This window comes from Pipistrellus kuhlii, unplaced genomic scaffold, assembly GCF_014108245.1.
Source record: "Pipistrellus kuhlii isolate mPipKuh1 unplaced genomic scaffold, mPipKuh1.p scaffold_m20_p_21, whole genome shotgun sequence".
NCBI classification, from domain to species: domain Eukaryota; kingdom Metazoa; phylum Chordata; class Mammalia; order Chiroptera; family Vespertilionidae; genus Pipistrellus; species Pipistrellus kuhlii.
Genome location: NW_023425520.1, coordinates 10,094,114 through 10,117,104, shown reverse-complemented (window position 1 = coordinate 10,117,104; position 22,991 = coordinate 10,094,114).

Below are 22,991 nucleotides of genomic sequence, written 5' to 3'. Positions count from 1 at the left end.
GAGGTAACCAGACTGGAGTTGTTTACTTACAAGTTTTTTTAATTTATTTTTTTTTAAGTTTTCTGCTGGTTTATTTGTCAGTCAAGCAAGGAACTCCATTTACCGATGGTGAATTAATCAAATCATCTTTAATTACAGCAGCTGAAAAAATATGTCCAGGAAAAGACACATTTGTTTAAAACTGTTAGCCGTTTGGTGTGAATAGCTGCTCTAATAGTGGGGGACACTGAAAGCAATATCAATAGTCAGTTAAACAAGAAGGCAAATGATGTTGAGTGGTTTAGCTTAGCTCTTGACAGGTCAACAGATGTTATAGATACTGTATAGATTTTGATTGTTTGTGGTGTCAGTACTGAATTTAAAATGCCTAAAGGATGGTATTAATAGTCCAACTCACCCTCCCACAAAGCAGTTCAATGGCTTAGCAGTGGTAAAGTTTTTATTGCAATTTTTTTCAGGTTGAGATTGAAACTTTTCTGACAGAGAAGAACTTGCCTTCAACCTACCATTAATGAACACTAAGTAAATAGCTTTGGAAATTAGCTTTTGATGCAGACTTGATAATGTCCAATAAACTCAGCCTAAAATTACAAGACAATACAGTGCTCATAGGTGAAACTTACAGTATGGTAAAGTCATTTCAATGACAATTAAGGCTCATTCAATCACAAGTCACATCCAGTTGCTTTATTTTCTGAGCTTGAACTACAGTTCCAGCAGTTTTTTGAAACTTAATGCAAGTACAAAGGAATTTTCATATTTTGAAATTCATTTAATTGCAATATATGAGTTTCTACCTAATCTTGAAATTTGTTTATTATTTATTTATTTATTATTTATTTTGGCTGGGTACAGTGAACTTTATTGATGGTGCATGGCAGAGTAGGGCTCCATATGCCCCTCCCCTTCTTCAGAGGGTCTGGGATGGAAACGGTGGTCAGGAGATTCTCAGTGTGTTGGGATCGATCTGGGGCAGGGACTCCCCAGCAGCTGAGGGCCCCTCTTCCTCTCGCTGGGGCTGGTGGTCCAGAGGTTCTTACTGCATAGAGGCCATGGGGACCATGCGGTCCACCACCCTGTTGCTGTCGCCAAATTCATTGTCAGACCAGGGAATGAGCTCGACAAAGTGGTCATTGAGGGCAACGCCAGCCCCAGCATCAAAGGTGGAGGGTGGGTGTCACTGTGAAAGTCACAGGAGACAGCCTGGTCCTCAGCGTAGCCCAGGATGCCTGCTTCACTCCCTTCTTGATGTCACATATTTGGCAGCTTTCTCCAGGCGGCAGGTCAAATCCTCAACCGGTGGGGACACGGAAGGCCATGCCTGTGAGCTTCCCATTCAGCTCAGGGATGACCGTGCCCACAGCCTTGGCAGGGCCAGCAGAAGCAGCCCTTCGCCCATCACACCACAGCTTCCCAGAGGGGCCATCGAGGGAGGCATGATGGCATGGACGGTGGTCATGAGTCCCTTCATGATGCCTAAGTTGTCACGGATGACCTTGGCCGGGGGGCCAAGCAGTTGGTGGTGCAGGAGGCATTGCTGACAATCGTGAGGGGGTTGTCATACTTGTCATGGTTCACACCCATCACAAACATGGGGCATCCGCAGAAGGGGCAGAGACGATGACCCTCTTGGCTCCGCCCTTCAAGTGAGCCCGGCCTTCTCCCTGGCAGTGAAGACACCAGTGGACTCCACCACATACTCAGCACCAGCATCACCCCATTTGATGTTGGCAGGATCTCGCTCCTGGAAGATGGAGATGGGCTTTCCACTGATGACAAGCTTCCCGTTCTCAGTCTTGCCTGTCCTGTGCCTTTGAACTTGCCATGAGTAGAATCTCAGCTTGCAAAGGGCCCCCCTGTGAAGCATGGGGTTTCAATCACCAGCTGGGCTCCCCAGGCCAAAGCACCAGAGCTGGGAAGAGGCACCCACGTAACATCTGGCTGTGAAAATAAGCGGGGATTTTGTCCACCTGGGAGAGATGGGAGTTCGCTAGATCCATAGGCACCCTCTTAAAGGGCCAATACACAAAGTATTGTATCATTCTCCGCCATTCACCCTGGGCTCTGGTGGAGGGAGGGTGGAGAGAATAGAGTTGCCTGAGGAGAGACTGGCTTTGTGGCTACAGGGAAGCTGAAGAGACAGCCGCCAGCATTGCTGTGCTGAGTCCATCTCCCACACGGAAGGCACTACCTTTCCGGGTGGAGAACTCCCCTCCATGCAGCATCGCCTGGGGGAACGCAGTGCCCATCCTCTGACTCCCTGATACCCAACCTGAAGAGCGAGGCCCCGCTGAGGAGTCGGCTGCCTGGGCCTGGGTGTAGAAGGCCTAGCAGACTCAAGGGGTATCAGTGACTGAGTTGTGTGGCTTTGAAGTGGAGGCCATTCCACCCACTTTTTAGTGAATCTGACTGGTGTGACCTCCCTTGCAGGAGAGACCCAAGAGCCCACCCTCCTGACTCCTGGCCTCTCCTGCTGAGGTCTGGGCAGAAACCAGGACAGACTTGCTGTGTGGCTCTGGGGTCGAGGCCACTCACACCAGCTTTCTTCAGGCCTGGCCTGCTCCTTCCCCTCACAGGAAATCTACCATCTGCCAGCCCCACCCTCTCTTTGCCCTCTGCTGTGATTGAACAGACTGGCACAGACTGAATTGTGTGGATCTAATAAAACATTGTCCCCTCACACATCTGACCCGTGCGGAGCCCTCCCTTCACAGGGCCAAATCTTGCTCTTTTTGGACCTGATAAACTCTGCTGGCCTCACCCTGCCGACTCCCTAGACTCTGCCACACCATGAAAGTGTGTGAGCACCAGACGGAGGCAGCTAGACTTGGTAACCCTGGGACATGTGCTGAGTGGCCTCAGACCCAGCACTGGCACCGAGTTTGAACACCACTCGCCTACCTGGTGACAGAACCTGCCTTGTCCAACTGGAGCAGCACCAGAGGCTCTTTCAGCGATTCAGCCTGATGGGCAGCCGGCAAGCAGAGGCAGGTGGAGGCGAACCTCAGGGTGCGTTGGGACTTTTGCTGACCTGTCCCCGGGCCTAGTGCTAAAAAAGCCAGCCTTACTGCACAGGTGGGTTCTGCCACACGCACCCCAGCAGAGGTAGCCACAAACTGTAGGTCCCTTTGTTGCTCCAAACAGGTTGCTCAGGGCCAGTCACAGACAGCATCTGACTGACTCTGAGCAACAGTCCCTCAGTCCCTCCCACGAGGCCAGAACCATACATCCAGTGGCCAGATTCAGACAGTATCAGAGCAGGATCCAGTCAGCTTTGCAAGTGGGATATCCGAAGGAAGATCTTGGCAGGCATCGGACCCGGCCGAGGAGAATACCACTCTGTGTGATCAGCATTGCCCAGCAGCTCACACACTGTGGTCAGGGTTGATTCTCCTATCCAGCCAGGCTGAGAGTGGAGACCACCCATGAATGGGCCAATAGCAATCAAGTCTCAATTATAAGAGGAGGGCCCACATAATCCCTACAAGGGACTTTGGTGAAACACTCAACTCAGGGGATCAAGTAGACTACCCAACAGGTTCCCGCAGAACACATACTACTGAAGGCCACCTACCAAGACCAGGAGCCACAGCAGATCTACCTACAGAAAGAGGCAGCCAAAATGGGGAGAAATGTGCCTCAAAAGAAAGAACAGAAGGCTTCAGAAAAAGAGCTAAGTGAAATGGAGGCAAGCAGAGATAGAGTCCAAAAGAATGGTTACAAGGATGCTCAGGGAACTTATTGAGGACTGCAAAAGCACAAAAAAGGACATTGAAACCAGTAAGAAGATCTGATCCACACAATATCCAAAGTAAAGAATACACCAGAAGAAATAAACAGTAGTTTGGATGAAGCAGAGGACTGAATCAATGATTTGGAAGACAAGGTAGCAGAAAACACCTAGAATGGCAAAATAAAATTTTTTTTAAAATGAGGATAGTTAATGGGACTTTGGGTGCAACATGAAAAATGTACCAACATCCCCATAATAGGAATACCTGAAGGGAAAGAGAGAGAACAAGGAATTGAGAATTTACTTGAAGAAATAATGACAGAAAACTTTCCTAACCATAAAAAGACACACAAGTTCAGGAAGTGCAGAGTCCCCAAATAATATGAAACCAAAAAAGCCCAATCAAGACACATCATAATTAAAAAGGCAAAGGTTAAAGACAAAGAGAATCTTGCCCTGGCTGGTATGGCTCACTTGATTAGAGCATTGTTCTGTGCACCAAAGGGTCATGGGTTCAATTCCCAGTCAGGGCATAAACCCAGGTTGTAGGTTCCATCCCCGGTTGGAGAGCATATGGAAGGCAACTGATTAATTTATCTCTCTCACATCAATGTTTCTCTGTCTCCCTCTTCCTGCCTCCCCATTTCTTTCTCTTTAGAATCAACAAAAAACATGTCCTTGGTGAGGATTAAGAAAAAGAGAGAGATTATATATATATATTTTTTACAAAATTATCTTTATTGTTGAAAGTATTACAGATGTCCCCCCCCCCACTGACCCCCTCTATCCCCATCCACCTCTCCCAGGCCTTCACCACACCGTTGTCAGTATCCATGGGCTATGCATATATTTATATGGTTTCCCCAGCTAATCTTTCCACCCTCCCCACTCCCGCCATCCCTCTGAGATTTGTCAGTCTGTTCCATGCTTCTATGTCTCTGGATCAGTTTTGTTCTTCAGTTTATTTTCTTCATTTGATCCCACATCCGATTGAGATCCTGTGATACATCTTTCTCTGACTGGCTCATTTTGTTTAGTATAATAATATCCAGGTCCTTCCATGCTGTCTCAAAGGGTAAGATATCCTTTCTTACTATGGTATAGATCTCTTGGTGTAAATGTAACACAGCTTTTTTTATCCACTCATCTACTAATGGTCACTTGGACTGTTTCCAGATCTTAGCCATTGTAAATTGTGCTGCTATGAACATAGGGGTGCATACATTCTTTCTGATAGTTATTTCAGGTTTCTTAGAATATATTCCTAGAAATGGGATCATTGAGTTAAATGGGAGTTTCATTTTTAATTTTTTGAAGAAACACCATACTGCTTTTCATAGTGGCTGCACCAGTCTGCATTTTTACCAGCAGTGTACCAGGGTTCCCTTCCTCCACATCCTCACCAGCACCTATCATTTGCTGATTTGTTGACGGGAGCCATTCTGACAGGTATGAGGTGATACCTCACTGTCTTCTTAATTTGCATCTCTCTGATGATTAGTGACTTTGAGAATTTTTTCCTATGTCTCTTGGTCATCTATATGTCCATTTTGGAGAAGTGTCTATGTAGGTCCTTTGCCCATTTTTTTAATTGGAATGTTTGTCCTCCTTTGGTAAGTTGTATGAGTTCCTTATATATTTTGGAAATTAACCTCTTATTAGATGTATCATTTGCAAATATGCTCTCCCATGCATATTTTTTGTTTTGTTGATGGCTTCATTTTCTTTGCAGAAGCTTTTATTTTGATGTAGTTTCATTTGTTTATTTTTTTCTTAGTTTCCCTTGCCCTTGGAAATGTATCAGCAAACATATTGGTAGGAGAGATATCTGAGATTTGTACGGTTTCATGACTTACATGTAAATGTTTTATCCATTTTGAGTTTATTCTTGTGTATGATGTAAGTTGGTGGTCCAGTTTCATTTTAAAAAAAATATATTTAATTGATTTTTCACAGAGAGAAAGGGAGAGAGACAGAGAGCTAGAAACATCAGTGAGAGAGAGACATTGACCAGCTGCCTCCTGCATACCCCCCACTGGGGATGTGCCCACAACCAAGGCACATGCCCTTGACCGGAATCGAATCTGGACCCTTCAGTCCACAGGCCAACGTTCTATCCACTGAGCCAAACCAGTTTTGGCTAATTTCATTTTTTTTGTATGTGTACCTATCCCAATTTTCTCAACACCACTTATTGAAGAGACTATCTTTCTCCACTAAAGCTCTTGCCTTCTTTGTCAAATATTAATTGAGCATAATGGCTTGGGTTTATTTCTGGGTTCTCTGTTATGTTCCATTAATCTATTATATATACCTGTTCATGTGCCAGTACCAGGCAGTTTTGATGACAATGGCTTTGTAATATAACTTGGTATCTGGTATTGTGATCCCTCCAACTTTGTTCTTCTTTCTTTCTTTTAAAATATATTTTATTGACTTTTGACTTTTATAGAGAGGAAAGGAGAGGGAGAGAGAGTTAGAAACATTGATGAGAGAGAAACATCAATCAGCTGCCTCCTGCACTCTCCCTACTGAGGATGTACCCCCAATCAAGATACATGCCCTTGACTGGAATTGAACCTGAGACCCTTGAGTTCACAGGCTGACACTCTGTCCACTGAGCCAAACCAGTTAGGGCTGTTCTTCTTTCTTAAGATTGCCGCAGCTGTTTGGTTCTATAGAAACATTTTGGAGTATTTATTCTAGATCTGTGAAATATATCATTTGTATTTTAATAGGGATTGCACTGCATCTATAGATTATTCTGGGTAATATGGACATTTTAATGATGTTGATTCTACCAATCCATGAACATAGTATGTTCTCCCACTTGTTTATATCTTCCTCTGTCTCATTTTTCAGTGTCCTGCAGTTTTCTGAGTATAGGTCTTTTACCTCCTTGGTTAAGTTTATTCCTAAATATCTTAATTTTTTGTTGCAATGGTAAATGAGATTGCTTTTTTAATTTCTCTTTCTGAGATTTTATTATTGGTGCATAAAAATGCCATAGATTCCTGGGTGTTAATTTTATACTCTACACTGCCTAATTCATTTATTAAATCAAGTATTTTTTTCTTGGAGTCTTTAGGGTTTTCTATGTACAATATTGTGTCATCTATGAATAATGAGAGTTTTACTTTCTCCTTTCCAATTTGAATGCCTTTTATTTTTTCTTCTTGTCTGAATGCTGTGGCTAGCACTTCCAGGACTATGTTGAAAAGAGTGGTGAAAGCAGACATCCCTGTCTTGTTCCTGTTCCTAAAGGAAATGGTTTTAGATTTTGCCATTGAATATTATGTTAGCTGTATGTTTGTCATATACGCCCTTTGTTATGTTGAGATATACTTCTATTCTCCCTTTGCTGAGAGTTTTTATAAAAAAGGTGTTGGATTTTGTGGAATGGTTTTTCTGCATCTATTGATATGATCATGTGATTTTTTTTGTCTCCCAATTTGTTATATGATGTATCACGTTTGTTGACTTGTGAATATTGTACCAGCCTTGCATCACTGGAATAAATCCCACTTGGTTATGGTGTATGATCTTTGTAATGTATTGCTGAATCCAATTTGCTAATATCTTGTTGAGGATTTAAAAAATATATATTTTTATTGATTTCAGAGAGGAAGGGAGAGATAGAAATGTCAGTGATGAGAGAGAATATTGGTTGGCTGCCTCTTGCACATCCCTTACTGGCGATCAAGCCTGAAACCCAGGCATGTGTCCTTGACTGGAATCAACCCCGGGATCTTTCAGTCTGCAGACCAGGGCTCTATCCACTGAGCCAAACCAGCTAGGGCTAGTTGAGGATGTCAGCACTTACGTTCATCAGGGGTATTGGCTTCTAATTCTCTTTCTTTGTAGTGGCTAGTATTGCTAAGTGGTCAGAGCATTGACCAGCACCCAAAAGTTTCTTGGGTTTAATTCCTGGTGAAGGGCATGTACCTTCATGGCAGGTTTGATTCTGGCCCTGGTCAGGGTGTACATGGGAGACAACTGACTAATGTGTTTTTTGTATATCAATGTTTTTCTGTATCTCCCTACCTCCCTCCCTTCCAACCTTTAAAAATCAATGTAAAAAATATCTTCAGGTGATGATTGATAATAATAATAATAATAATAATAATAATAATAATAAATTGAAGAAGTAAAGAGCTTCTCACATAAGAAAAAATTAAAGAAGTTTGTTATAAAAAAAAAAAACCACCCCAAAACAGTATTATAAGAAATGTTAAAGGATTGAAGAAGAAGAGGGAGAAAAGGAAGGAGGAGCAGAAGGAGGAACATAGTTAAAAGAATACAGTGGCAATAAATATGTACCTATCAATAATCACTTTAAATGTAAATGGCATAAATGCTCCATAGGTAACTGAATATACAAGGAAATAAAACCAATGAATACCGTCTTCAAGAGACACATCTCAGAATGAAAGGTTCATACAGACTAAAAGTAAAGGGGTGGTAAACAATATTTCATGCAAATGAAATGAAAAAGAAAATGCTGTGATAACAATACTTACATCTAACAAAAAGGACTTTAAAACAAAGGCTATAGCCGAAACCGGTTTGGCTCAGTGGACAGAGCGTCAGCCTGCGGACTGAAAGGGCCCGGGTTCGATTCCGGTCAAGGGCATGTACCTTGGTTGCAGGCACATCCCCAGTAAGGGTTGTGCAAGAGGCAGCTGATTGATGTCCCTCTTTCATCGATGTTTCTAACTCTCTATCCCTCTCTCTTCCTCTCTGTAAATATTCAATAAATCAATTAAATATATATATTTTTAAAAACACACACAAAAAACAAAAAAACAAAAATACAAAGGCTATAGTAATCATTAAGGAAGCAATCCTACAAGATGGTATAACCTTTGTAAACATTTTTGCACCCAACCTAGGAATAACTAAATATGTAAAGCAAATCTTGATGGACATAAAGAGAGAGAGTGGCAGTAATATAGTCCTAGTAGGGTACTTTAACATCCCGTTGACTACCATAGATATAAGTTCCAGGCAGAAAGTCAACAATGAATCATCGGCCATAAATGACACACTAGATCAGTTGGATTTGGTTGGTACCTTCAGAACATTTTACCCCAAAGCAGCAGAATATACATCCTTTTCAAGTGCACATGGAACATGTTCTAGGATAGACTACATGCTAGGACACAAAACAAGTCTCAATAAACTTAAGAAGATTGAAATCATGTCAAGCATCTTCTCTGACCATAATGCTATGAAACTAGAAGTCAATCACAAGAAGAGAAAAACTGAAAAACACACAAAGACATGGATGCTAAATAACATGTTACTAAACAATAAAAGGGTTAGCAACCAGATCAGGGAAGAAATCAAGATACTTTGAAACAAATGAAAATTAGAACACAACAACCCCAAATCTATGGGACAGAGCAAAAGCAGTTCTAAGAGGGAAATTGATACTATTACAGACCTACCTCAAGAAAAAAGAAAAATCTCAAAGAAACAGTCTAACCTTAGCCTAAAGGAACTAGAAAAGGAACAGCAAACAAAGTTTAGCTGAGTAGAAGAAAGGAAATAATGAAGATTAGAGCAGAAAATAACAAAATAGAACAAACAAACAATATAAAAATCAATGAAATTAAGGTCTCTTTCTTTGAAAAGATAAACGAGATAGATAAACCTTTAACCAGATTCATCAAGGAAAAAGGAGAGAGGACCCAAACTAAATAAAATCAGAAATAAAAGGGGAGAAGTAACAACTGACAGTACAGAAAAACAAAGGATTGTAAGGAACTGTTACAAACAACTATATGCCAATGAACTGGACAATCTGGACAAAATGAACAAACTCTTAGAAACATATAATCTTCCAAAATGGAATCAAGAAGTATTAGAAAATCAGAATGGACTGATTACAATTAATGAAATTAAAGTAATAATTTTAAAAAACAAGCAACAAACAAAAGTTCTGGACTGGATGACCACACACACACACACAAAAAGTTACCAAACTTTCAAAGAACCAACAATTATCCTTCTCAAACTATTCCAAAAAATTTGAAGAGGAGGGAAGATTCGCATGCTCATTCTGTAAGTTCAGCATTATGCTAATTTAAAAACCAGATAAAGATTCTGCAAATAATGAAATTTACAGATTTATATCCCTAATAAACATAGATGTTAATATCTCCAACAACATAGTAACAAACTGAATCCAGCAACACATTAAAAAGATCACACACCATGTTTAAGTGGGATTTATTCCGGAGATGCAAGTTTGTTACAATATTCTGAAATCAATAAATGTGATAAACCCCAAAACAAAAAGAAGAATATTAACCACATGATAATGTTGGTAGATCCAGTAAAATCATTTTATAAAATCCAACACTGATTTATGATAAAAGACTCTCAGAAAAGTGGAAATAGAAGCAACATACCTCAACATAATAAAGGCCATATATGACAAACCCACACCAGCATCATACTCAATAGGCAAAAACTAAAAGTGTTTTCTTAAGATTGGGATCAAGATGGGGATGTCCCCTTTTACCACTCTTATTCAGCATAGTACTGGAAGTCCTAGCCAAGAAGAGGAAATAAAAGCCATCTAAATTGGAAAGGAAGAAGTACAACTGTCATTATTTGCATATGGCATGATACTATATATATGGAGAGGCCTAAAGATTTCACTCAAAAACTACTAGAAATGATAAATGGATTCAGCAAAGAAGCAGGGTACAAAATAAATATCCAGAACTCGGTTCTACTTTCATACACCAATAATAAAGTAGCAGAATGGGAAACTAAGAAAACAATCCCAATATCAGTTGCATCAATAAAAATAAAATATTAGGAATAAAGTTAACCAAGGATGTAATAGATCTATAGTTGGAAAGAATTATAAGACACTATATAACAAATTGAAGAAAATTCATGTTCATGAATAGGAAGAATTACAATCATTAAAATGTCCATACTACCCAAAGCATCCTATAGATTCAAAGCAATATCTATCAAGATTCCAATGTTAATTTCACAGAACTAAGACAAATATTCCAAAAATTTATATGGAACCTCAAAGACCCTGAATAGCCACAGAAATCTTGAAAAAGCAGAACAAAGTTGGAGGAATCATGTGATCTGATATCAAACTATACTGCAAGACTACAGTAACCAAAACAGGGTGGCATTGGCATAAAAACCAACATATAAATCAATGGGACAGAATAGAGAGCTCATAAATAAACCCATGCCTTTATGGTTAATTTGGCAAAGGAGGCAAGAACATATGATGGAGTAAAGATAGTCTAGTCAATAAATGGTATTGGAAAATTTAGACAGATATGTGCAAAAAAAGGTGAAACTAGACCACCTTCTTATAAGAATTAACTCACAATGGATTGAAGACTCAAATGTTAGATTGCAATCATAGAAATCCTAGAAGAAAACATAGGCAGTAAAATCTAGGACATTGGTAGCAATATATATATTTTTTCTGATGTTTCCTTAGGCAATGAAAACAAAACAAAAAATAAACAAATGGAACTACATCAAATTAAAATTTTAGCACAGCAAAGGAAGCCAAACCTTTTTGAAAATGAAAAGACAATCTACAGAATGGGAGAACATATTTGTCAATGATACATCTGATAAGGGATTAATAACCAAATTGTACAAAGAACTTATAAAACTCAACACCCAAAAACACAAACAATCCAATTAAAAAATGGGCAAAAGATTTGAATAGGCACTTCTCTAAATAGGGCACACAGATGGTCAATAGACATATGAAAAATGCTTAAGATCACTAATTATTAGAGAAATGCAAGTTAAAACCACAATGAAATATCCACTCACACCTATCAGAATGGCTATCATTAATAAATCAACAAACAAGTGTTGGTTAAGATGCAGAGTAAAGGAAACCTCTGTGTACTGTTGGAGGGAATGCACTATGGAAAGCAGTATGAAATTATCTCAAAAAATTAAAAATTGAACTGCCTTATAACCCAGCAATTCTACTTTTGGGAATATATCTGAATAAACCCAAAACACAATTCAAAAGAATATATGTACTCTTATATTCATTGCAGCATTATTTACAACTAGAGGCCTGGTGCATGGATTCAGGCACCAGTGAGGTCCCTTGGCCTGGCCTCTCAGTAGGACTGCTGGGTTTGGCCTGATCCCTGCAGGCCAGGCTAAGGGACCCTACTAGTGCACAAATCCAGGCCTGCTCTAGTATGCATATAAGATCTTTGATTAATTTCTCCCCCCTACCCCCAGTGTGCATCATAGCTACTGGTCAAATGGTTGAATCATCGCTTAAGCTTTTATATATATATAGACGAGAGGCCTAACGCATGAAATTTGTGCCAGGGGCTCAGCCCCCCTGCCATGGTGGCTGCCTTGGCCCCTGCCCACCGCGACAGCCACCTTGGCCCTGGCAGCCCCAGCTTCGTCTGGAACACATGTGTCAAACACAAGGCCCGAGGGCCAAATCCGTCCCGCCAGGCCTTGCAATGTGGCCCGCACCGCGCTGTCATCACTGCACTCCGCTGCGTTTCCATCACAATGACAGTTTATGACTGTTCAGTAAACCATTCGGCCCGCGATTTAGGCTGGATTTTAGATTTTGGCCCCTTCTCTGATTGAGTTCGACACCCCTAGTCTGGAAGATTGTCCGGAAGAATATTTGGAAGGATGTTCAGTCTAATTAGCATATTACAATCTTATTATTATAGATAGCCAAGATTTGGAAGCAGCCCAAGTGTCCATCAGGAGATGAGTGGATAAAAAGCTGTCCATTTATGCAATGGACTACTACTTGGTTGTACAAAAGAAGAAAATCTTACCTTTTGCAATAGCATGGATGGATCTGGAGAGTATTATGCTAAGTTAAATAAGCCAGTCAGAGAAAGACAAGTACCATAGAATTTTACTTACATGTAGAATGTAATGAACAAAATAAACTAACAAGCATTATAGAAGTAGATTCATAGATGCAGAGAAGAGACTGACAGTTGTCAGATGGGATGGGGGTTGCTGTGCTGGGTGAAAAGGGTGAAAGGAGTGAACAAAAAAACAAGCAACAGACTTCTCATAGACCCACAGTATGGTGATTACCAGAAGGAAAGGGGGTGGAGGGAGGTGGAAGAAGGTAAAGAGGGGGTAATTGGTGATGGAAGAAGACTTGGCTTTGGGTGGTGAGCACAATACTATACACAGATGATGTATTAGAGAATTGTACATATCAAATCTATATAATTTTATTAACCAATAAATTCAATTAAGCTCCACATTCTTAAAAAATAAATTACTAAAAACTGGGGTATATTACTGATATACTGATTCAACTACCTATCCTTGTGCCTATTTATATTTATTTTAGCTTTATAAGTTTTAAATATTTTTATATCTGGGAATGTTATTGTCTTTCCCAATTACCCTTCTTTTCCAGATCACTTTTTTTTCTTTTCTTTTAAAAAAAATATATTTTATTGATTTTGTACAGAGAGGAAGGGAGAGAGATAGAGTTAGGAACATTGATGAGAGAGAGTCATCGATCAGCTGCCTCTTGCACACTCCCTACTGGGGATATGCCCGCAACCAAGGTACATGCCCTTGACCGGATCGAACCCGGGACCTTTCAGTCCCCAAGCCGATGCTCTATCCATTGAGCCAAACCGGTTTCGGCCAGATTACTTTTCTTGATGCTAATTTAGAAGCAATATTAGAATTATAAGCATTCTGGAAGAGAAAGAAAAGGATCAGGGAATAGAGAATCTATTCAAGCAAATAGTGGATGAGAACTTCCCAAGCCTATGGGAAGAACTAGATCCTGAAATCCAAGAAGGAAACAGTATACTTGGTTACCTTAATTCAAAGAGGCCCTCTTCAAGGCATTGGGTATTAAAACTGTCAAAAAATAATAAGAAAAAATTCTCAAAGCTGCCAGAGAAAAGAAGGAAGCGATTTACAAAGGAAAACCCACCAGAATTTCATCCAACTTCTCAGCAGAAATTCTATAAGCCAGAAGAGAATGGAACCAAATATTCAAATACTGGAAAGAGAGAAATTACCAGCCATGAATAATATATCCAGCAAAATTATCTTTTAACTATGAAAGAACAATGAAGACATTCCTGGACATACAGAAGGTGAAGGATTTTATCATCAGAAAACCTCCATTATAAGGGAATTATTCTACCTGAAACAAAGAACATAAGGTCACAACATGAAAAGTAAGATCACAAAAAACTTAAAGTACAAACAGGAATAATTTGTGAAACAAAAACATAAAAGTTGGAGGGTGGGAGTGAGCTGGGAGGAAGGTCTGAACTGGCAAAGGAGGATGAAGAGCAGATGTACTCAAAGAAAAAGAAAAACTACTGTATATATGAAACGTTATTTTTTTACTAGAGGCCTAGTGCATGAAATTCATGCACAGGTAGGGTCACCAGGCCTGGCTGGCAATTGTGGCCAATTGAGGCTATCCGGCTGCCATCTGGGCCTCCCTTCCCTGGATGCTGTCTGCTGGCCGGGGCCTTCTTTCGTACTGTGCTGACCCCTGGTGGTCAGCACATGATAGCGAGCGATCGAACTCCCGGTCTCCCAGTCTCCCAGTTGAACTCCTGAGGGACAATTTGCATATTAGGCACATATATATGTGTGTGTGTGTGTGTGTGTGTGTGTGTGTGTGTGTGTGTATATATCTCCACACACAAAAAATCCCCAAACCAGGATACATAGCTTAAAAAAGGAAGAAACAGAGGAAAGAAGTATGGAGTACCACCCAACAAAAACAACAGACAGAAACACAAAGGAAAAGAATGAATGGAGGCACAGAGCTACCAGAAAACAAAAGATAAAATGGCTACAGGAAATCCTTTACCAACAAAGAGGCACAGAGAAGCTGAGTGGATCAAAAAACAAAACAAACATTCTAGTATGCTGCCTACACGAGACACATCTAAACTGCCAAGACAAAGGCAGATTCAAAGTAAAAGGGTGAAAAATGATTCTTCAAGCAAATAACATCCACATCTCAAAACTTCTGGGATGCAGTGAAAGCAATAATAAGAGGGAAGTTTATGTCATTATAGGCCTATCTCAAGAAACAAGAGAAATCCCAAGTAAACAAACTAATATCACATCTTAAGCTTAAAAAAGAAGAACAAAGGCAATCAAAGGGAGCAGAAGAAAGGAAATAATAAAAATTAGAGCAAAATTGAATTAAATAGAGAACAAAAAGGCTATACAAAAAAATTCATAAAGCAAGGATCTGGTTCTTTGAAAAGATTAATACAGTGGACAAAATCCTGGCTAAACTCACTAAGGAAAAAAGGGAAAGACCCATATAAACAAAATCAGAAGCGAGAGAGGAGAAGTCACCACAGACATCACAGATATACAAAGGATCAAACTAGAATATTATGAAAGACCACATGCCACCAAATTTAATATCCTAGAAAAAATGAATAAGTTCCTAGAAACATATAGCCTTCCTAGACTAAATAATGAAGAATTGAAAACTTGAAATAGACTGATCAGAAGTAAGGGAACTGAAACAACCATCAAAACCTCCCCAAAAATAAATGTCCAGGACCAGATGGCTTCACCAGAGAATTCTACTAAATGTTCAAAAAAGATTAAAAACCTCTCCTTCTCAAACTCTTCCAAAAAATTGAAGAAGAGGCAATACTTCCTAAAACATTCAATGAGACCAATATAATCCTGATACCAAAACCTGGTAAAGATAACACAAAGAAAGAAAACTATAGACCAATATCTCCGATGAGTACAGATGCAAAAATCCTAAACAAAATACTAGCGAATTGAATACAACAGTACATCAAGAAATAATACATCACAGTCAAAGGGGGTTCATTCCAGGAGCACAAGGATCATTCAACATATGCAAACCAAGCAATGTATAGATCAATCAATTAACAAAAGAAAGGATAAAGCCCTAACTGATCTAGCTCACTGGATAGAGCATCAGCCTTCGGACTCAAAGGTCCAAGGTTCGATCACAGTCAAGGGCACAGGCTTGGGTTGCAGGCTTGATCCCTAGTAGGAGGCATGCAAGAAGCAGCCAATCAATGATTCTCCCTCATCATTGATGTTTCTAACTCTCTTTTGCTTGTCCTCTCTGAAATCAATAAAAATACATTTAAAATATTTTTTAAAAGAAAGGATAAAAATTATATAATCTTATCAATAGGTGTAGAAAAAGCATTTGATAAGATACAACATCCATTTATGATTAAAACACTCAATAAAATAGGAATAAAAGGAAAGTACCTCAACATAATAAAAGCTATATATGATAAACCCTCCGATAATATCATATTTGATGGTGAAAAACTGAAAGCTTTTCCTCTAAGATCAAGAAAAAGACAAGGATGTTCACTCCTACTACTCTCATTCAACAATGTGTTATAAGTCCTAGCCAGAGCAATAAGGCAAGAGAAAGAAATAAAAGGCATCCAAATAGGGAAGGAAGAAGGAAAACTGTCACTTTTTGCAGATGACATGATTCTGTACATAGAAAGCCCTAAAGACTCCACCAAAAAACTATTAGAAACAATAAAAAATACAGTCAAATTGTAGGTTACAAAATCAATGTGCAAAAATTTATTGCCTTCCTTATACTAACAACAAAACTTCAGAAAAAGAAATGAGAAAAAGCAATTCCTTTGGCAATTGCATCCAAAAGAATAAAATCTAGGAGTAAACCTAACAAAGAATGTGAAAGGCCTATATACTGCAATTTAAAAAGCATTATTATCAGAGATTGAAAAAGACACAACAAATGGAAAAATATCCCATGTTCATGGATTGGAAGAATCAACATAGTTAAAATGGCCATATCACCCAAAGCAATATACAAATTTAATGCAATCACCATCAAAATCCCAATGTCATTTTTAAAATAAATAGAACAAGAAACATCAGATTTGTATGGAACTACAAAAGACCCCAAATAGCCAAAGCTGTCCTGAGAGAAAAGAATGAAGCTCAGCCGAAGCCAGTTTGGCTCAGTGGTAGAGTGTCGGTCTGCTGACTGAAGGGTCCCAGGTTCAATTCGGGTCAAGGGCATGTACATTGGTTGCGGGCATATCCCCAGTGGGGGGTGTGCAAGAGGCAGCTGGTTGGTGTTTCTCTCTCTTCGACCTTTCTAGCTCTCTATCTCTCTCCCTTCCTCTCTGTAAAAAATCAATAAAATATATATATAAAAAAAAGAATGAAGCTGAAGGTATCATATTGCCTGACTTCAAATTATACTACAAAGATACAATAACCAAAACAACCTGGTATTGGCAGAGAAATAGACACACAGATCAATGGGACAGAATAGAGAGTCCAGCTATAAAACCACATGTATCTGGATAGATAATTTTCGACAAATGAGCCAGAAATACACAATGAAGTAAAGATAGTCTCTTCAACAAATGGTGCTGTGAAAACTGGAAAACCACATGAAAACAAATGAAGCTATTACAATTTGTCCCCATGTACAAAAATTAATTCAAAATGGATAAAATACCTAAATATAAGACCCAAAACAATAAGTGACATAGAAGAAAATATAGTTATCAAATTTATGGACCTTAGTCATAGAGAATATTTTATGAACTTGACCCCAAAGCAAGTAAAGGCAAAAATAAATGAATATATTTAGTTTGATTTATATCAAACTAAAAAGCTTTTGCATGGCAACAGAGACTGACAGCAAAACCAAGAGGTAGCCAACCAGATGGGATGTGATGTTTGCAAACAGTAGCTCCCACAAAGGTTCAGTTTCCAAAACATATAAATAACTCATAAAACTCAACACCAAACAAACAACCCAATCAAGATGTGGGCAGAGGACCTACAAACACACCTCTCCCAAGAGACATGTGAACAGCCTATAGATACACGAAGAAATGTCCCACCTCACTGGCAATTAGGGAAATGCAGATCAAAACTACAATGAGCTACCACCTCACACCTGCTAGAGTGCCCTTATCAACAAGACAAGCAATGACAAGTGTTGGAGAGGTTGTGGAAAAAAGGGAACCCTCATTCGCTATTGGTAGGAATGTAGACTGGTACAGTCTCTGTGGAAAGCAGTCTGGTGGTTCCTCAAAAAATTAAGAATAGAGCTACCAGAGGACCCAGCAGTCCCACTCCTGGGCATACACCCAAAAACTCGAGATCACCCCTATGTTCATTGCAGCATCATTCACATGGCCAAGACATGGAAACAACCAAAGTGTCCCGTGAGAGAGGACTGAATACAGAAGACGTGGTCCATACACACAATGGAATACTACTCAGCCACAGAGAGGGTGAAATAGCGCCATTTGCAACAACATGGAGGGACTTTGAGAACATTATGCAAAACAAAATAAGTCAGTCAGAAAAAGCTAAGAACCATGTGAGTTCACTCATACCTGGGATAGAGAACTGAAACTCACCAACAGACAGCGGTGTGATAACCACAGAGAAGGGGTGGGGAAAAGGAGGCCCTCAAATACAGTGACAGGAGAAGATGTGACTTTGGGAGGTGAGCACAGGGTACAATATACAGATCTTGTAACATAGAAACCCACTCCTGAAACCTATATGATCATGGTGACCAGTGTCATCCCAATACATTTAATTAAAAAGAAGAAGAAAACAGTGTTCCTCTAATTATGCATTTTTACATAATATTTTTCCTCCTAGATTTGGGTAGCTGTTACTCTCAGCCAGTGGGAAAGGGTCCTATACATTGTAATGAAGAAAAGAAACGCTTTGGAGAAAGAAAATTTTTTCAAGAGCTTCATTACGTCTTTTATCTTTCTTGGAAACGAGGAGAAATAATACTGAGCCAGGGTTAGGGGGGTGGGGACGGTGAGTAAGCAAAAATAGAGGCAAACAAAATAGCTGTATCTTCTGATAAGTTGGCGGTACTTCCTTAATATTTTTGTCCTGTTCAGGTACAAATAAATAGTTCTCAACAGAACTATTTTTATTCCACGAATTTAGTTGCTATCTGAATTATCTGAAACTTAGGACAAAGCCTCAGTTTTGCCAGCAGCCCCAGCAGCATCAGAAGACAGAAGCAGTCCCTCACCCAGCCCCCTGGCCACACCTCAGCCACACTGCAGGTTTCAGAAAGTGTGGGTTCAAGCCCTTCCCTGCTTGGCTCAGTGGACAGAGTGTCCGCCTGGGGACTGCGGGATCCCAGATTTGATTCCACACAAGCCCGGGTTCTGTGCTTGATCCCCAGTGAGGAAGATGCAGGAGGCAGCCGATCAATGATTCTCATTCTCTCTCGTCTCTGATATTTCTTTCTTCCTTTCCCTTTCTCTCTGAAATCAATAAAAATATATTTTAAAAAAATACACAAAGGAAGTGTGGGTTCAAGATAGGAGCTAGGTACAGCTCTGATAATCCAAAGTCCAAAGGAATAGTGGGATGTCATTCAGCCATAAAAAAGAATGAAGCACTAACCTAACCCATCTACAAACTATGGTTGAGCCTTGAAGACCTTTTGCTGAGGAGTGAAAGTAGCCAGTCACAAAGGGTCACACATCTTGTATGATCCCATTTATAGGAAACATCTAGAAAAGGCAAATCCATCAAGATAGAAGGTAGGTTGGTAGTTGCCAGGGGTTGAGGGGAGGAGGGATGTGGAGTGATTGCTTAATGGGAATGGAGCTTCCGTTTGGGGCGATGAAAAAATGTTGGAACTGACCATGGTAATAGTTGCACAGCATCATGTGCTGCGTGTCACAGAACTGCACACTTTAAAATGGTTAAAATGGCAAATTCTATGTAGTCTCTGATTTGATTCCCAGTCAGGGCACATGTCTGGTTGCAGGTTCGATCCCCAGTGTGGGGTGTGTGTAGGAGGCCGCCAATCAAGGATTCTCTCTCATCATTGATGTTCGTTTTTTATACCAATTTCATAGTCTGGCTTTGTATTTTCAAAATTTCAAAGAGTGGAAAAATCCATGAAAAATATGAGAATTATATATAGTAACTGCACGTTATTATAAGACTATACACGTCGGAGGTGAGTGGTATTAGAGAAAAAGGAGTGAAAGAACAAGAAAAATTTGAACTATTTGAATTGATTAGGTAGTTTTTGAGGAGAATGTATAGGTCTCTCTGTTTCTTGGGGGAAAATGTAAAAGTTAATTACATTGAATACCCTTGTGAACACTTCTTTAAAAATATTTTTTAATGATTTCAGAGAGGAAGGAAGAGGGAAAGAGAGATAGAAACATCAATGATGAGAGAGAACCATTCGGGGATGGAGCCTGCAAGCCCGACATGTGCCCTGACCAGGAATCGAACTGTGACGCTCTTGGTTCATAGACTGACACTCAACCACTGAGCCACACCAGCCAGACACATGCTTCTTTACACACTCATGAGATTATATCTGCGCAGCATATAAATTGCTAGAGGTCAGACAAGTGGGAAAGAGGGTCAACGCAATTAAGTGTTGAAAGTCAATGACAAGTTGTTACCGGGTTGAGCTGTTTATGCCAGCGATGCCAGGAGTGTCTGTTTGCCCGCAAAGCCCCACCTTGCGTCGCCTGATTTTCTGAGCGTTTACAAACTCAGTGATATGGGGAAGGCTAAACATCTTTTCTATGTTTCCATACCTTTGTCTTTCTTTTCTTTTCAGTGGTCTGTTTCTGTGAGCTGTCATTTCATATCCTTTGCCATTAAAATGTTGGAAAACAAGAGTCTTAATTATTTTTCTCACTGGAAAAATTAATGCTTTGTATTATGTATTATGAATGATAACATAATACATACCCTTTATTTGTTACATTGCATATTTTTTTCCTCACTTTAAAGATAACGTTTGTACAATTTTTTTTCTATTGATATAATCTTAATGTTTGCATAGTCAAGTGTTTTTAGATTTGGGATTTGTGTTTTGCTTAAAGAGACATTCCTTACTTTAAAATTATAAAACAAAATTTCCACAATGTAGAATCTTAGGGTTGAAGTTCTGAATAGTGACAGAATTCATCAAATACATTTTTATTTATTTTTAATTTTTAAAAATCCTCACCCAAGGATATGTTTATTGATTTTAGAGAGAGGAAGGATGATAGAGACAGAGAGAGAGAGAGAGAGAGAGAGAGAGAGAGAGAGAGAGAGATATCAGTGTGAGAGAAACATTGATTAGTTGTCTCCCATAGGTGCCCTGACAGGGGATTGAACCCATAACCTAGGTATGAGCCCTGACCAGGAATCAAATGTGGAACTTTTTAAAATTTAAATGTTAATTTTTTGGTGTGTGGGACAATATTCCAGCCAACTGAACCACCCAGCCAGGGCCATCAAATAAATTTTTAATGGTAGGAACATGCCTCTGTGCCTTCTGTCCTTCAGCCTATAAGTCGAGGGATCTCAATGACTAGACTTCCTAGCATTGAACCATCTTTGCCCTCCTGGTCTGAGTTGTGTTTTCTTCTTCTTCTTCTTCTTCTTCTTCTTCTTCTTCTTCTTCTTCTTCTTCTTCTTCTTCTTCTTCTTCTTCTTCTTCTCCCCCTCCTCCTCCTCCTCCTCCTCCTCCTCCTCCTCCTCCTTCTCCTTCTTTTTAAAAAACATATTTTTATTGATTTATAGAGGAAAGGGAAAGAGATAGAAACATCAATAATGAGAGAGAATCATTGATCAGCTGCTTCCTGCACCCCCCATTGGGGGTGTAGCCCACAACCCTGGGCACATGCCAGAATTGAACCTGGGGCCCTAACCAGTTTGGCTCAGTGCATAGAGCATCGGCCTGCGGACTGAAAGGTCCCAGGTTCAATTCCGGTCAAGGGCATGGACTTTGGTTGCGGGCACTTCCCCAGTAGAAGTGTGCAAGAGGCAGCTGATTGATGTTTCTAACTCTCTATCCCTTTCCCTTCCTTTCTGTAAAAAATCAATAAAATGTACTTTAAAAAAACACAATCCTTAAAAAGGAGAAAAAAAATTGAACTTCGGTCTTCAAGTGGACACTATCCACTGAGCCAAATCAGGTAGGGCATGTGTTGTGATCTTTTATTCTTCTGCCTAGTTATGTTGTGAATTTTTTTTTTTTTTAATGTCCCCTACTGGGGATCGAGCCCACAACCCAGACATGTGCCCTTGACCAGAATCCAACCTAGGACCCTTCAGTCCTCAGGTCTATGCTCAATCCACTGAGCCAAACCAGCTAGGGCTGTTGTAAATTCTTTTTTCTTTTTTAAATATATTTTATTGATTTTTTACAAAGAGGAAGGGAGAGAGATAGAGAGCTAGAAACGTCGATGAGAGAGAAACATCGACCAGCTGCCTCTTGCACACCCACTACTGGGGATGTGCCCGCAACCAACGTACATGCCCTTGACCGGAATCGAACCTGGGACCTTTCAGTTCACAGACCGACACTCTACCACTGAGCCAAACCGGTTTCGGCATAATTCTTGACATTGAGGTTTTGCATTATTATTCACATGTAATGTATTAAAACAAATTTCCCTGACAACACAGGAGTTAGGATTTACGTTACCTTTCCTGCTTTAATGGAATGCAGAGCAACTGGAGGGAGGGACGTGGAGCCACAGGGACATGCTAAAGGAAGACCCAGAGGTGGTGGTGGAGTCTCCCCAGGCTCTGCCTGATGGGGAGAAACAAAAGCAGGTATCAGGGGTTGATGTCCATGAACGTGAAATGGTTAGCACAGGCCGCTCACTATTAGCTAAGAAAGGGAGAGAGAGAGTCAGGCATTGCCATGCCCAACACCTGGGAGCTGAAGGGACAGTGAGCCTGCTTCATCAGGAAGCTGCCGCCCTCAGGAGCTCCCCACCGGGAATTCTGGGGGATCAGTGCCCTCCCTTCCCCCCATGCAGAGGAAGAGCCAGTTTTTCGGTCTCCCCAATATACAGCTGGTCCATTTGCCCAGACTGGGGGGGGGGGAGAGGAGTGGGGGAGAAATAAAAGGGAAATTGCTGTGCTGGGCACATGCCCAATAGAAGCTAAGATGGCACAGGGGAGCGTGTCTACTACGAGGCATGTGCAGAGGAACCAAGATGGCACCGTAAGGGGGCAGACCTGAGCCTGGAGAAAGGACAGGACTGGGTAGGGACGCAGAACCCCTGAAAACTAGGAAATGGATTGATTGTGGGGAGGACCAAAACCACCTAACCCAGAAGGACTGGGAAATGGATCAGTTATTTTGAAAAACCACCTATTCCTTTTCAAACCCGCCATAATATAATCCAAGCTTTACAAAGCGCCTCGCACTCGCGCT